This window comes from Papio anubis, chromosome 17 (assembly GCF_008728515.1).
Source record: "Papio anubis isolate 15944 chromosome 17, Panubis1.0, whole genome shotgun sequence".
Lineage (NCBI taxonomy): Eukaryota > Metazoa > Chordata > Mammalia > Primates > Cercopithecidae > Papio > Papio anubis.
In genome coordinates, this window is record NC_044992.1 from 18,949,939 (window position 1) to 18,965,314 (window position 15,376).

The following is a 15,376-nucleotide window of genomic DNA, read 5'->3' on the forward strand; positions in this document are numbered from 1 at the left end:
ATCCTGAGGAGGGCCGGGCCCACATGATGGGATCAGTGCAGGTGGGGGTGGTCCTGCTCACCGGCCTCACCCCTGTAGCTGCAGGAACTTGAAATCCCCACCCCACACTTGCTTTCTCCTTCCTGCCACAGTATCCCTCCTCCTCACTTTGCTGTTCCCTGTGCCTGTGGGTTTCTGTCCCTCTTGTCATCCAGTTCATGCTTATTATCCTGGGAGGGTCACCAAAGGGTCTTTTCCTCCCCCCTGGGTCCTGCGCCCCTTGGATAGGCTCTAAAAAGTCACACAGTGCCTTTTTTTTAGTAGAGGTTTCCCAGTTGATAGCTGGTATTTCCAAGGCCATTTGATAGTTCCCTACACCGGATGGTAAGCCCCAGGTGGGGAGGGGTGGTGTTTGGTTTTGCCCATCCTGTGTCCTGGTGCCTACTGCAGTGCCTAGGTACAGGAGGTGCTTCCAGAATGATTCTCCAGCTAACAAATGAATGAGACAGTCCCCAGCTGTTTGTGTAAACGAGTGAATTCCCATGACTCCTTTTGAGCCTGGTGTTTCTTTCCCAGTGCAGCAGGGCCCTGGGAGTGAAGGGGAGAAGAGGGCCTGGGGAGTGGGGATGCGGGTGTGCATGTGAACCATGGTAGGAAGCCTGGGTTTTATTCCAAGGGACACAGGGACCCACTGGAGGGCTCTGAGCAGAGGAGTGATGGGATCTGACCTACATTTCTAAAGGATCACTGTGGTTAGTGTGGAAAGATTAGCCAGGCGGAGGGAGAGGGCTGAGGAGAGGATGGAGGTGAATTAGAGGGGTAGTGGCATCTGGAAGATTGGGGTGGACTGGGATCTGTCCGGAATGTAGAGCCCACAGGTGCAGCGTTCTGGGCCTCAGGATCTCATGATGTGTTTGTTGCTCTGATCTGTGCTGTAACTTTTCACAGGTGAGCCGTGCTGTGGCCCTGAGTTTCCCACATTATAACACACACATAACTTTTCAATCAACAAACCTTTGCTGCCCCCAAAGCCACCCCAGGAGCCCCTGGGGCCCATGTGTGCCAGTTTAGGCCGCGGTGGCCCCACCTGCAGCCGGCTAGCCGTTCAGACTCCTCCTGTTGCGCCCACTGCCTCCTTCCATCACAGATGATACTGAGTTGCCACCAGTCACATAAGGAAAAGGCACCCTCAAAGTCTCAGCTCTTTAACCTGCCATTCTGGGCCTCTGCCATCCGCTGCCACCCTGTTTTCCAGCACTATTCTGCATAACTTCCATCGTGCTCGCCCGCTGTGGCCAAACAGCACCGCTCTTTGCCTGCTTTTGGGGGTGCTCCTCTTCTTACCTGGAATGCCCTCTCCTCCAGTTTTCACATGTCAACCTCCTAACCTTCCTTCAGAGTTGTGTTAGTCTGCTCGGTCACTCACAACAAAGTATCACAGACTGTAGGTCTTATACAACAGACAGTAATTTTCTCACAGCACTGGAAGCAGACATTGGAGTCAAGGTCAAAGTGTTATTTTGGGAGGCTGAGGCAGGAGAATTGCTTCAGCGCAGGAGTTTGAGACCAGCCTGGGCAACACAGTGAGACCCCATTTCTAAAAAAAGAAAAAAATGAGCCAGGCGTGGTGGTGTGCACGTTGTCCCAGCTATTCAAGAGGCTGAGGTGGGAGGATCGCTTCAGTGTTGAGTTTGAGGCTTCAGTGAGCTATGATCATGCCACTGCTCTCCAGCCTTGGCAACAGAGCAAGACCCTGTCTCAATATATATATATATATTCACCTTGTATCTTCACACGGTTATTCCTCTGTGTGTGCCTGTGTCCTAATCTTTTCTTAAATGCACACTAGTAATATTGGATTAGGGCCCACCCATATGACCTTAATTACCACTTTAAAGACCCTCTCTCCAAATACAGTTACATTCTGAGACATTAGGGGTTAGGGCTTCAACATAGGGAAGGGGTGGTGGGGAGGGACACAGTTCAGCCCGTGACTAGGGTCTCACTGAGATAACCACTTTCCCCTCTAGCACCCGCTGTGCTCACACACCATAGCCTGTTAGTGGGCTTCTTTCTAGCACTGGTTGCTCTGTCCTTTGGTGTTCATTCATTCATTCATTCATTCATTCATCTAAAATAGTATTAAGAGACCATCTCGTCCAGACTCCTGGGCTGTATTATTCTTTCTGAGTGCTGACCACACCAACTATATCTGACACAGGTCACCTGGGACATTTAATTTTTTGTTAATTCATCAAACAGAAAATTTCTGAACACTTCCCATATGCAAGGCATCGATCCAGATGCTAGGCAGCAGGCACAGCAGAAGGAGTCTGAATGCCGGCCAGCTGCTGGTGAGGCCACTGATCTGCCTTTGCTTTTAAATGCAAAGGTGAATCAGAGTTGGCGCTTCCAGTTAGTTAGAGAGACATGATAACTGGCGTATACAGTCATACAAGAGAGGACATAGACAAAATGTTTGGAATTTAGAGCAACACCAAATCACGTTGGTCTTTTTGTAGGTGTGGGGAGATGGCAGATAAGACTACAAGGGAGAAGTAACATTTGATCTGGGACTTAAAGATGGATAAGATTTGTGTAGATAGTAAGTAGGCTTTTGAGTTTAGGCTTTTTTCACTTAGCATAGTGCATTTGAAATACATCCTTTTTGTGTGTGTGCTATTCATTCACTTTTATTGCTGAGCTCATTCTATTGCTGAGTACTAATCTAACATGGGGATGCATCAGTTTATTTATCCACTCACTGTTGAGGGAGAGTTAGGTTGCTTGGCTTTTGCTGTTACGAATCCAGCTGCCATGAACATTAGCATTACAGATGTTTGTGTGAACACAAATTTTTATTTCTCTTGGATAAATACTGAAGAGTGGGATTAGTGGATTGTATATGTTTAATTTTTAAGAAACTTCGGCGCTGCAAAGTGGCTGTACCATTTTGCATTTCCACCAGCAGTGTATTAGAGTTCCAGTTGCTCCATATCTTTGCCAGCACTTGATATTGTTTTGTTTTGTTTTTAAATTTTTAGCCATTCTAGTAGGTATGTAGTGATAGCTCTTATGGCTTCATCTGCATTTTCTTAATGACTAATGATGTCAAGCATTTTTTTATGTGTTTATTTGCCATCCAAATATCTCCTCTGGTGAAGTTTTTATTTAAATCTTTGGTCATTTTTTATTGCCTTGTGCTTTTTATTATTATTCTTTGTTGTTAATATGGACATCATTTTGTTATTTTTAACAAAAATAACAAATAGGCAGGGCACGATGGCTCATGTCTGTAATCTCAGCACTTTGGGAGGCTGAGGCGGGCGGATCACCTGAGGTCAGGAGTTTGAGACCAGCCTGACCAACATGGTGAAACCCTGTCTCTACTAAAAATAAAAAATTAGCTGGGCGTGGTGGTGCACACCTGTAATCCCAGCTACTCGGGAGATTGAGGCAGGAGAATCGCTTGAACCCGGGAGTCTGAGGTCGCAGTGAGCCGAGACCGTGCCACTGCCATTGCACTCCATCCTGGGTGACAAGAGGAAGACTCTGTCCCAATAAATAAATAAATAAATAATAAATAAAAGTAACAAATAATAACAAAAATGGTTATTATTTAATAATTCAAGATTCAAGTACTTTATCAGTTTTGTGTTTTGCAGATATTTCCCTTCCATTCGATGGCTTGTCTTTTCATTTTGTTGACAATGTCTTTTGAAGACCGTACGTTTTAAATTTTGACAATATCCCATTAATCAGGTGGTTTTCTATGTTTTTTGTCCTATTTTATTGCTCATATTTTTGGTGTTGTAACTAAGAAATCTTTGCCCTACTCAAGGTCACAACAGTTTTCTCCTGTTTTCTTCTAGAAGTTTTCTAGTTTCAGGTTTCACCTTTAGGTCAATGATCTATCTTTAATGTGGACCAGACACTGGGCCCACAGGTGTGGAACCACAGAGGAATGAGACAGAGCCCTTCACTCAGGGACCGTCTGGGCAAAGGAGGTGGGGGTGGGAGTCACACAGGGAAGCCGTGTTCGTCTCGTGTAAGGCCTGCTGATAAGCCTGGGTCCAGGGTGCTGTGGATACACTGTGGTGTGGAAGCATGTCTGTGCCCCAGACAAGGGGCTGTGAACTGAGGTTTACCAGACAGTAGACGGTAAGTGGAAAGCAGGAGTCCGGGCTGGGAAGCCTGTTCTGGGCTCGGAGTGGCCTTGGGCAGGCCTGGAGGCTGGATGATAGAACTCAGCATCCCTGCAGCTGCTGGTCATTTGCTGTGCCTGGGCTCAGAGTGCAAGACGGCTGGCAGGAGTGGGCAGAAGGGAGCAGGGGCCTGAGCACTCCGTGTGCCTTACACTGAAACAAAGAGGAGGTGGAGGTGGCTTCATGGCATGGCTCAGGCTGTGCTCTTTGAGGGTCGGGGGTAACTGTCTCGCTTCATTTTGAAAGTCAGATGTGTCTGTGTCATAAAGGGCCCATCCACAGGGGACAGCGGAAGTGCTGTTATGTAACCGTTTCTGTCCCCCACTCTGGAAACAGATCACATAGCAGTTGCTGTACTTGCTGTTCCTTGTAGACGTACTCCTGTGCAAGGAACGTGTAATGACAAGGTAATCCCAGGAGCAGCCTGCAAAATTATCCCTCATATTTGTGGTTCCTGTGTATATTTAAAACACAATGCTAGAAGCGATTGATGCTGACGAAGGATAGGGCATATTCCAGGCACTGAATAAATTAACCCTGCAAAGCACAGCAGTTGCTTTCATTAGCCAGCTGGCACTGCAGGAATATAGCTAAAGCCTGTGGGTTAGAAAAGAAAATCTCAGGAATGCGAGAACAAAAAGGAAATCAGCTGTATTCAGTGATTTAACTTTATCTGACAACAATAAGGAAATCCAGAACTCACGGTGCTCTGAACAATGGCTGCCTCCCACTGGGTGTGCGAGGAGACAGACATTCCCTGTTCTTCCCCGTTCAGCGGAGGGGATATCCACCACCACTCTGGGTGTCCACGGCAGGATGCAAGCGTGAGTTAGGGCCATGCAGAGATGGTCCAGATTTTGTTCCTGCATCCTCTGCGACTAGAGATGCTCCAGCAAAATTCTGTGTTCCCTTCCTTTCTTCCTGATGTCCCCAGGAGCAAAGCAAATGAATAGGCCTAAGCTGATGTGCCACCTCTCCCTTCTCTACCTGGCCAGGCACTTTCTGGGATGGCTGCTGCCATCATGACCATGGCACTGAAGGCCTCTGCTGCCTGCAGTCCCACTGCTGCCTCCGCCACCCTGGGCACCACTGCTGCCACATTGCCCTGTGGCTGTGAGGTGCCATAGTGCCAAGTCTTCAGCACGCCCCAGAAGGCCATGATGAGTAAGGTGGACACCTCACAATTTCTTGGGGAAGTAGCTCTTTCCATATTGCCTTAATGGCCCTGTTCCCACCTCCTCTCTCTCCCCCCATGCCGAGTGTTATCCCAGGAGACCCTTCACTTCCACAGACAGACAGACAGACAGACTGCCAGGGACCCTCCTCAGCCAGCCTCGTCACATGCCGAGGCCACAGCACTCAATGTGGTTGGGTCCAGTTGAGACCCTGCGTCTCACGACTTAAGGCTTCTGTGCATCGAATTAAGCCACTAGGGGATTTATGAGATCACCCTCTGGCTTCTCTTGTTGGGTCCCATACAGCCAGTGTGTGTCACCAGGGGCATGCGGCGTTTGTAGCCTGCCTCTCCTGAGTTTGCAGAGCCAGGCTGGCTCCTCCTTGCTTTTATCTTCCTCTGGTCAGAAGGCCAGAGTGACTGAAGTATAGTGAGCTGAGGGAGGGGCAGTGGACGTGGTGAGGGACCAGACCTCTCTACCCGTGGGTGGGGGCTCTTGCTACGGAGGGTCCTTTTTTTGCATCTGTGCTCAGCAGTGCTGGGCAAGAGGATTTGTCCCCTCCCTCCCAGGTCCTCATCGTTCAAATGCACGGAGGCATGGTGGAGCACACGGGGTTTTGCTGGGTGGGTGGGGCAGCATGCCCTGTAGTTCTTGCATTGTTTCTAGAGGAAATAGAACAGAATGAAACAGAACTGGCCTGCCTGTTGCCTGGGAAGCTGTGCCCCTGACATCACAGGGCTGTGCCCATATCCCCACTTGGCTTAGGGGCCCCTAAGTTAGGAACAAAGAAGCAGAAAAGGTTGGATAAAAGATAAGGTACTCAGACTTGATACTTTAAATTATCAGGTTCCTAAGTCTATGGTTACCATCCGTTCCCACTTTACAAAGCATTTACTAACATAAATTCATTTATTATGTTTCTGTGAAGATGCCTGGTTAAATCTGAAACCATAGCATAGGAAAGCGTTGTTGACTATTTCTGTGAAACTAGAGTGTAAACCAAAAGTTTTAAAAGTCATCCTTCAGAAATAAATTTAGGAACTGTTTCTCAGGCATGACTGTGAGTTAACAAGATTAAGTTTTATAACACTAATGCTTACACATCAACATGAATGTTTTCAAGGTAGTAGTGCTGGAAAGCTCTATGTTCATGTCCATGGGGCTCTCATCCTGAAAGCAGTCTGGGGACTTTATTTTTTTTTTCAACTGTTTAGAGATATTTATAAGTCTTATGAGAGAAGGATTGTCATTGCCTTCCAGTTCTCTTTTGTGCTTGCCTATTAATTCAACACCTATTTAGTGAGTGGCTCCTGCCTGCTGGGACCTGTGTACCTTTGTAGGAGCTCCCTGGCTGGTGTGGCAGGGGCAGGGAGACACCCATATGCATGTCTTCAGTGAAAGCCAGAATCTAAATATTCATTAAATATTCATTAATATTTTTTGAGCACCTACTATGTGCCAGGAACACGATGGTGAACAAGGGAGGTAAGGCCCTGCTATCACGGACCTGCCCTAGTGGCGCAGGAAGGCAAATAACCCATGACAGATAATCAATGGCAGATAATCGATGGCAGTGAGAGTCTTCGTTTGGTGATAAAGGCTCTGAAGAAATAAACCGGGGGCTGTTTGGTGGGGTGGGAGAGCTACTCTAGAGCGTGCAAGAAAGACGCCTCCTAGAGGAAGTACCTTAGAGCACAGACTGACCGAGGAGAAAGGAGCCCGCTGTGTGAGGAGCTGGGGAACGTTCTGGGCAGAGGGAACAGCAGGGGCAGAGCTCTTCCTTGGGAACTAACCGCGCATACTCAGGGAGCTGGGAGAGGCCCGCGTGAAGCATGGTGAGCTGGGGAGAGTGATCAGGGCCAGGCGAGGAGGTGGGCAGGGCCAGGCTGCCTAGGATCTTGGGGCCGGGACGAAGACCTTGGGCTTTCAATCCCAATGCAGTGAGAAGCCACTGGGGGTTCTGTGTAGGGAGTGATGTGATCTGATTTTGTGTATGTGTCTTAATTTTTTAACTTTTAATGAAAAAAAGTCACATAACATGAAATTTACCATCTTAACCATTTTTAAGTGGACAGTTCATGATTTGTGCTTTGAAAAGACTCCTGTGGCTGCTGAATGGGCATTAACCGGTGGTCAGGAGCAGAGGCCAAGAGCCAGTGAGGGGAGGCTGCAGCACCTGGGTGAGAGGCAGTGGGCAGTGGTCAGGGACCTAGGAGTTCCAGAAGAGAGACGATTTTCTGGAGGTTTAGAGGTGGGAATATCAGAAAGATTTTGCAAGAAAGTCTTGATTGGCATAAGCCTAAAAGGAGGGGATAAAACATTCACACAGGGAGGCCCTCAGATCGGTGAATATCCCAGGATGAGAACTGCAAATTTCATCGGAAGCGCAGAGAAGAGTCCTCTTTGGCTACGCTGCGGAGTAAGGGGTCAGCGTGGCTCAGCCAAGCTCAGGCAAGCCGTCATTTAATTTGGTGGTGCTATTGTCTGAATGTTGATGTATCCCCCAAAATTTATCTATTGGAACTTAAAACCCTGTGTGATAGGATTAAGAGGTGGGGCCTTTGGGAAGGCGGCCATGAGGGCTCCACCCTCATGAATGGGATTGTGCTTATGCAAAAGAGGCTTGAGGAGCTCCCTCGCCCCTTCTGCCATGTGAGGCACAGCAAGAAGGCACCATCTGTGCAGCAGAGTGAGCCCTCACCAGACACTGAATCTGTTGGTGCCTTGTCTTGGACTTCCCAGCCTCCAGAACTGTAAGCAATGAGTTCGCCTTGTTTATAAATTACCCAGTCTATGGTTTTTTGTTGTATGAACCCAAATGGACTAAGATGGTGTGTAAGGGGAGCAGTAGGCCAGGGTTAGGCACACAGCCTGAAGTGACATTGCTGAGGGCCCCGTTGGGGGAGTTAGCAAACTCCTTGACATTTCCTTGTTGCTGAACTGTAAAATGGGGATGACAGCAGCTATCTGATGGGGTGGTCAGAAACATGAAAGAAGATATAGGAAAATGCTAAACATGGTGCCGGGCTGTTAGTTGGTGTTGCTAAATGTTAGCTTAAAAATACAGTAAAATGGGCTGAGTGCAGTGGCTCATGCCAGTAATCCCAGCACTTTGGGAGGCTGAGGTGGGAGGATCACTTGAGTCCATGAGTTTGAGACCAGCCTAGGCAACAAGGTGAGATTTTGCCTCTACCAAAAAAAAAAAAGTTAGCCAGACATGGTAACACGTCTGTTGTCCCAGCTACTTGGGAGGCTGAAGCAGGAGGATCTCTGAGGCCCAGGAGGTCGAGGCTGTAGTGAATTGTGATCATGCCACAGCAATCCAGCTTGGGCAATGGAGTAAGACCCCATCTCTAAAAAAACAAATGAGTAAATAAGATAAAATGCAGGATTTTGAGCAGGAAATGACTGACCCCAGCTGAATTTTCAGAAATCTGTCTTGAATATGTGGAACGGATGAGCCCAGGAGGGACTTAATGCCAATCTGTGCTGGAGAAAAAGACAGGGCTCCTACAGGAAACATTGCAGGCCTCTGATCTGCTGGCCTGGACAGCCGTGAATTTGAGAAATGGGAGCCCTAGAGAGGAGTCCAACATGACTCTGAGGTTTTGAGTCTGGAAGAGCAAGGGAAAGGCTGTGCCGATGACAGAAATAGGGAAGTCAGGGCTGAAGCTGGTTATTCAGGGTTTGTTCTGTGCCCCAGGCTGAGGCTGGCTGTACACAGGCAGATGCCAGGAGGCTGCCCCTGGGAAGGGCTTACCAACAACGAGAGGCATACTTATGAGACTCTATCAGACTGGGGGAAGATTTTCTGGAGGGGAGAGACTTGAGCACACTTTGGAAGGTGGTGTTGAAGTTAGCTGGGCCATGGGAGCTGGCCGGGCATCCTGGGCCTCCTGTTTGCCACTCCACCTCTCTGTCTTCTTCCTTCAGCTCTGCGCCAGGGCAGGCGACCATAGACACTGTACTTAGGTCCCATGCCTTCCCTGAGCCTGTGGGCAGCACTGGCTGTCAGGTTGGAGGGAGGGAGAGGATGAGTGTGAGGTTTCCTACCTCTGGGGTGCTGCACTTACCCTTTTTGCTTCTCCCTTTCATTACAAGCCCTGCCCACACCCTTGTAAACACTTCCTTTCTCAGCTCACCTCAGCTTCCCAGCCGGCATCCCAGGCACAGGCAGTTGCATGTGCAAAGGCCCGGAGCCAGGACTTGATAAATATGGCTCAAGATGCTGCAGCCCAGATAGATATGAAAGTCTCTGGTTCCCTCCTATACTGTCGTTTTTATTCTGTTTACTTCTCAATAGACTATTGTACACTATACCTAAAAAAAAAAAAGGGCTCTTAAGGCATTTTATTTACATCTCCTTTTCCTACTGCCTTGGCTCCTTCACTTTAATCCTTTGATGTGAAGCTACGTTATAGGTAATGCTACTTATTAGTGGTCACTTTGCTCTTTGGGACGCTGGTTGCTTGAGGCAGCTTTGGAGACAGAAGGATGTGGCAGACCAGTGATTCTGAGCTCTTGGTCTCAATATAGCTGCCAGATTATAGCCTCTCTCTTGGGTCTGCATTTCATATTTGGGACCTGCCTCGGCCTCTGTTTCTTATTCAAGATTACACCCTATTCCCTGTGGGTCTCCGCCTTCTGGCAGCCGTCCATAGTTTCTTATTCCGCTATTGAAGATTGTTTCCAGGTTTGAGGTGGTGTGGTTAGTGATGTACAAATGTTCTTTTCCATTTCGTTTTTGTTTTTATCACTTCTTTTTTTCCAGTGACTTCTGCTGATGGGACCAATGAATTTTAGTCTGGAATTTTTCTTCTGCTGCTGTATGGAAATCTGTTCTTTTCCTTATTTACCGAGAAGGAATCTGAGGCTATTGGGATGATTTTTCATCTCAAGACCGTGGGAAATAATCAGCTTTGAAGCATTTCCTGTGGCCATTTGCTGAAGTCTGGGATTCTATCAGCTGCGCCCCAACCGGATTTTCAGTGTTAATGTTTCCATGTTAGGTGGGAGGCTAACCAGATACGCCACGTGCCGGTTGGTCTAGGAGCCAGCGTCCGAGGGCTCTCATTCTTCCCCGGAAGTCCCTCCGCCACGGCACTGCTGACATTGTAGGCCAGATGCTTCCTTGTGGGGCTCCCCTTTGGGTTACAGATGTCTAGCAGCATCTCTGGGATCTGCCAGTAGCACCCCAAGTTATCACACCATAAATGCCTCTGCACATTGCCATGTGCCCCTTGGGCTTAGAACTACTACTGTAGAAGAGGTCAAGAGCAAATTCGACCCATGTTCCAAAAAGCTCCAGCTCAGTATTTTCAATGTGTGGTTCGCTTACGTTCTATTTCCTGCTGAGTCCCTTGGCAATTGAGCTATGCGCACATTCTTATTTTGTTGGTTCTCAGACTTGAATGCTTTGGCCTTCCGCTTCCCAGTGCTTATTGTGCTTGTCGCCGAGCCCGGAATGCCCTCTCCCACTCCCGGAGACTCGTCATTATTTTCTGATCATCCAGAATGGTTTCCCAATCGCCTTTCTATTTCTTGCCTTAAAAGGATAATGAAGCTGAGGCCCGAGATAACCCTCCAATGCAGGCTCTGAAGGCAGCGATTTAGTGGCAGAACAGCATGTTTTCAGGGAGCAGGAGACATGTGTGGACTCTGACTTTCCCTGGTGCCCAGCACCTAATTGTATTCCTTAAATAGTGGTTCCCTCTCCCCTCCTTTTCTCCCTCCCTCCTTTCTCTTCTACTTTACACTGTGAAATCTATGAGTTGCATTTTAAGCCTTACACTATTCTGGAGAGGAGAGAAACTTGGTAAGAAAATAAAATGTTGGAAAAATTTAAAGAAAACACCCCTGGAACGACATCCCCCACCCCACCAAGGGAGGGGGGTCCTAGATTGAACTGTAATTCCTTGGTCGATGTGATCCTTTGTGGTGTTCGTGAGGATTTTAGGACATCATGAGATTAATAATAGAAACCTTTTTTTCACTGTCTTCTACTTGGCCGGAGCCTGTTTATTTTGTATGACTAATTCACATCCATAAGAAAACGATTACTCAGCTGGCATTCCCACCTGTGTTTTTCTTTCAGCAGCCAGGATTTGTTAAACCCTGGGCAATTTTAATTGCTGTGAAGTGTCTTCCCTGCAGGTGCGTTTCCCTCGCTTCTTTCTCTCTTTGACATTTCCAAATGAAAATAGTCTTTCTGTGTAGAAGAGCGTGTTCCTTGGATCTGGTATGTCTGTCTGCCTCCTGCCCTGAACACACATTTAACTGACCCATCACTGCGTGCTGCTGAGTCAGAAGGCAGAGCAGCGCTCCGTTGAACACCATCAACAGTTTTTGTCCGGAGGGCGGCTCATAGTTGTCGACAGCCTTTTGTGTGCCTGGCACCCGATGGACCTGTTCTCCTTTCGTCATTACAGTTTTACGAAGTTGGCACTGATAACTCCGTCTTACTGGGTGAAGATGTAGAGAATCGTGTTCAAAAAGCATGGCTGAGTTCACAATGTTAACAGTGGAGCTGAATTTGGACCAGGTGCATTTGATCTACAGCCTTGGTGCTCTCCGGGGAGCAAAGATTATTCAGAGAGGCCATCCGTCCCTGGTGTTTAGGCATGTAGGTTTTGGAACCAATTTAAACCGGGTTTGAATCTTGGCTCCATGATAAACTCTGAGATTTGGGTACGTTGCTTAAACTTCATTTCCCCACCTGTGAAATGGAGATGTCTTAGTCTATTCAGGCTGCTATAAGAAAAATACCGTAGACTGGGTGGCTTATAAACAACAGAAATTTATTGCTCACAGTTCTGGAGGCTGCGTCGTCCAAGATCAAGGTGCCACTTGATTTGGTGTCTGGCAAGGGCCTGCTGTCTGGTTCATAAACGGAGTTCTCTTGCAGGGCCCTCACTTGGTGGAAGGGGCAAACAAGCTCCCTCAGGCACTAATTGCATTGATGAGGGCTGTGCCTCCCAGATGCCCTACCTCCTAATACCACAGTGGGGATTAGGTTCCAACATGTACATTCTGGGAGAACATTCAGATCATAGCAGGAGGTGACCCTTACCTCATAGGGTTACTGAGCCATTCACATAGAGCATTTAGCAGTGCCTTGCCAGGCTCAGAGTGAAATAGGATAGCTGCTCTCAGCTCATGACAGCGTTTATGTAAATGAACTGACTACCTAGGTCAGAGAGCCAGGCCGAGGGGCTGGATGACAGGAAGGTAGTAGAAGTGGTGGGAAGTGGATTGGGAGGAAGCCTGAAGAAACTAGGAGTGGGCCTAGGGGTGCACCTGCTCCCCTTCTAGTAGGAGTCCTTCCTGCAAGTGGACGGAGGGCAGCATATTGTGTATTTTTTTCTTTTTCTTTCTTTCTTTTCTTTTCTTTTCTTTTCTTTTCTTTTCTTTTCTTTTCTTTTCTCTTTTTTTGGAGATGGCGTCTCCCTCTGTCACCCAGGCTGGAGTACAGTGGCTCAATCTTGGTTCACTACAACCTCTGCCTCCTGGGTTCAAGCGATTCTCACGCCTCAGTTCCCCGAGTAGCTGGGACTACAGTTGTGCGCCACCCCATTCAGCTAATTTTTTGTATTTTTAGTGAAACGGGATCTCCCCATGTTGCCTAGGCTGGTCTCAAACTCCTGAACACAGGCAATCCACCCACCTTGGCCTCCTAAAGTACTAGGATTACAGGCGTGAGCCACTCCCAGCCTATATTGTATATTTTAAATTTGAGAAGATGAGATTTGAGGAGAAGTGTATGGCTGATGGGTGAGTACAAAATAGAAAGCCTAGCCCAGGAAAACAATGATGGGAGTGAAGCCGAAGATGCTCAGGAAAAGAGAGTGTGGGCGGCAGGAGGGGGATGGATGAGGAGCATTTTCTGGGTACAGTCATGTGAGAATAGGTGGGTTGAATTCAGAGGGTCCAAGAGAATCGGGAAAGAGGCCTGATGCAACAAACACGGGCCTGGAGAGCGCTGCCTCAGAGCAGGCCACCCGCCAACCCTGAAAGGCAGCTGCATGTTTGTCAGGGGCACCGTCCACAGGATGGACACATTTGTTACCAGAGATTAAGAGAGAAGTTTAAATACTTGAATTTTGGCTGAGATGGCTTTTCCTTCTTTTCGTTAACCAAGGACTTAGACTCCTGAAATGTTGGGGAAAAGGTTGACAGGGAAAACATCTACCCTCTTCCTGCTGCTTCTCATCTCTATATTTTTCTCTTTTGCGGTGGAGGTGGGCAGTAAATAAAAGGTGTTTCATTTCAGGGGTAACCTGGGCAGGTTTTGGAAAATGTAGTCAGATTGCAAAATCATCCTATGTTTTCATAAAGTAAGCCCTGTAATATCCAGTCCTTTATTTATTTTTTTATTTAGAGAGAGGGTTTCACTCTGTCACCCAGGCTGGAGTGAAGGGGCATGATCACAGCTCACTGCAGCCTTGACCTCCTGGACTCATGCCATCTTCCCAGCTCAGCCTCCTAAGTAGCTAGGACTACAGGTGTGCACCACCATGCCTGGCTAATTTTTGTATTTTTTGTAGAGACAGAGTCTTGCTGTGTTGCCCAGGCTGGCCTCAAACTCCTGGACTCAAGTGATCCTCCCGCTTTGGCCTCCCCAAATATTGGAATTACAGGCATGAGCCACTGTGCCTGGCCTGTAATAGTCATTTCTAAGTAATTCTAATCATAACAAAGGGCGCCTTGATTAAACAAATATTTTATTAAGTCATCTCCATGAGTCAGACAGACAGGTTGCTGGTTGATTCTGCAGTAATTGGTAAAATTCATCAGTAATTCTCTTCAAGAGTCACTCCGGCTCTGTTCATTCATTTTATTTTGGGAGGGGGTCCTCATGAAATTAGTTACTGTATAGGCCTCAACCTAGGCATTCTTTCATTGTTGCTGTGGAAACCAGCAATAAAAATCGTGGGTTGAAGAAGAAAAATAACTGGTGCCGAACATCTGTAAAATACACAAGAATTAAATTGCTTTTCGTAATCCAGAATTTTAAAAAATCATGATACTTGGAACAAAGCTGAGACTCATAAGGTTCTGAACTAATTATGTAACTGAATCATTAATAGTTTTCCTTGGAAACACTATGGAAAACAAATTACACCGCCTTTAAAGGAGTGTTTCCACCGGTAGCAGCATTCACAGAGCTGCTGCCGTCAGCGCTGCAGTGTGAGCTCGGTCAGGTGCATGCCTGGACACACGCCACCAGCTGGTCACTCTTTCAATAGGGTTGGGAACTAGATGGCCTCGCAGAGAGACATTGTCAGGAGAAACGATGTCGCAGGCTGAGCAGGATGCTGCCTGTGGTTCTTCTCGTGGCTGGCTAACGGGTCGTGAGGGGAGAGGCAGCCAGGGATGCTAGCACTGGCCGCCATCCCCCGGGGGCAGTTAATGAGACCCCGCCTCCTACCCTGTGCCCTGTGAGAGTGGCCATTGGAAGTGGTTGTCACTTGTGGGTGTTTTGTAAAGTGCATTTCTGATGTTCTTTGGTGCCCTGTGTCACACCCTGAGTCCGTGGGGACAGGCGGAGTCAGGGTTGGGGCTGGAAGAGAGCCGAGAGGGTGTTTAATCCAGTCCTGTTATGTTATTGACGGAAGAAGCAGAGGCTCTGAGAGGGTGAGGGATGGGCCGGGCCTCTCCTTGCTGGGGAATCACAGCGCCGGTCTCTGCTGGCCAGTCTCGGGCCGTCTTCCACATCTCTGTGTGGATTTTCCCCTGATGTCTTCAGCTGCATCTTGCTGGTTTGAACAATTTTCCTTTCATAAAATATTGCAGTTAGGGCAGTCACTCTGCCCTACAGGGTTGGGTCTGACCAATTAAAGTGTGCTTCATTCATTTTTATATGAAACTCATTTTTATATGAAAAAAGTCATTTTGTGCTTCTGTGAATTCTTTCAAGTAATTCATTTATGTTTATTTTAAAAGTAAGTAAATTGTTCCTTTGTCAACCCTAAAGCCACAAAGCTTATGGGCTTTTTATGTGTTGACTCTGGCTGACCT

General features: G+C 47.6%; 1 protein-coding gene across 5 annotated transcripts in view; it reads left to right on the plus strand.

Annotated features, from left to right (window-relative positions):
• The window catches only part of SPECC1 (sperm antigen with calponin homology and coiled-coil domains 1), a 315,868-nt gene that overhangs the window by 73,168 nt on the left and 227,324 nt on the right, over nt 1–15,376 (plus strand). The gene's annotated exons all lie outside the window — the stretch shown is intronic.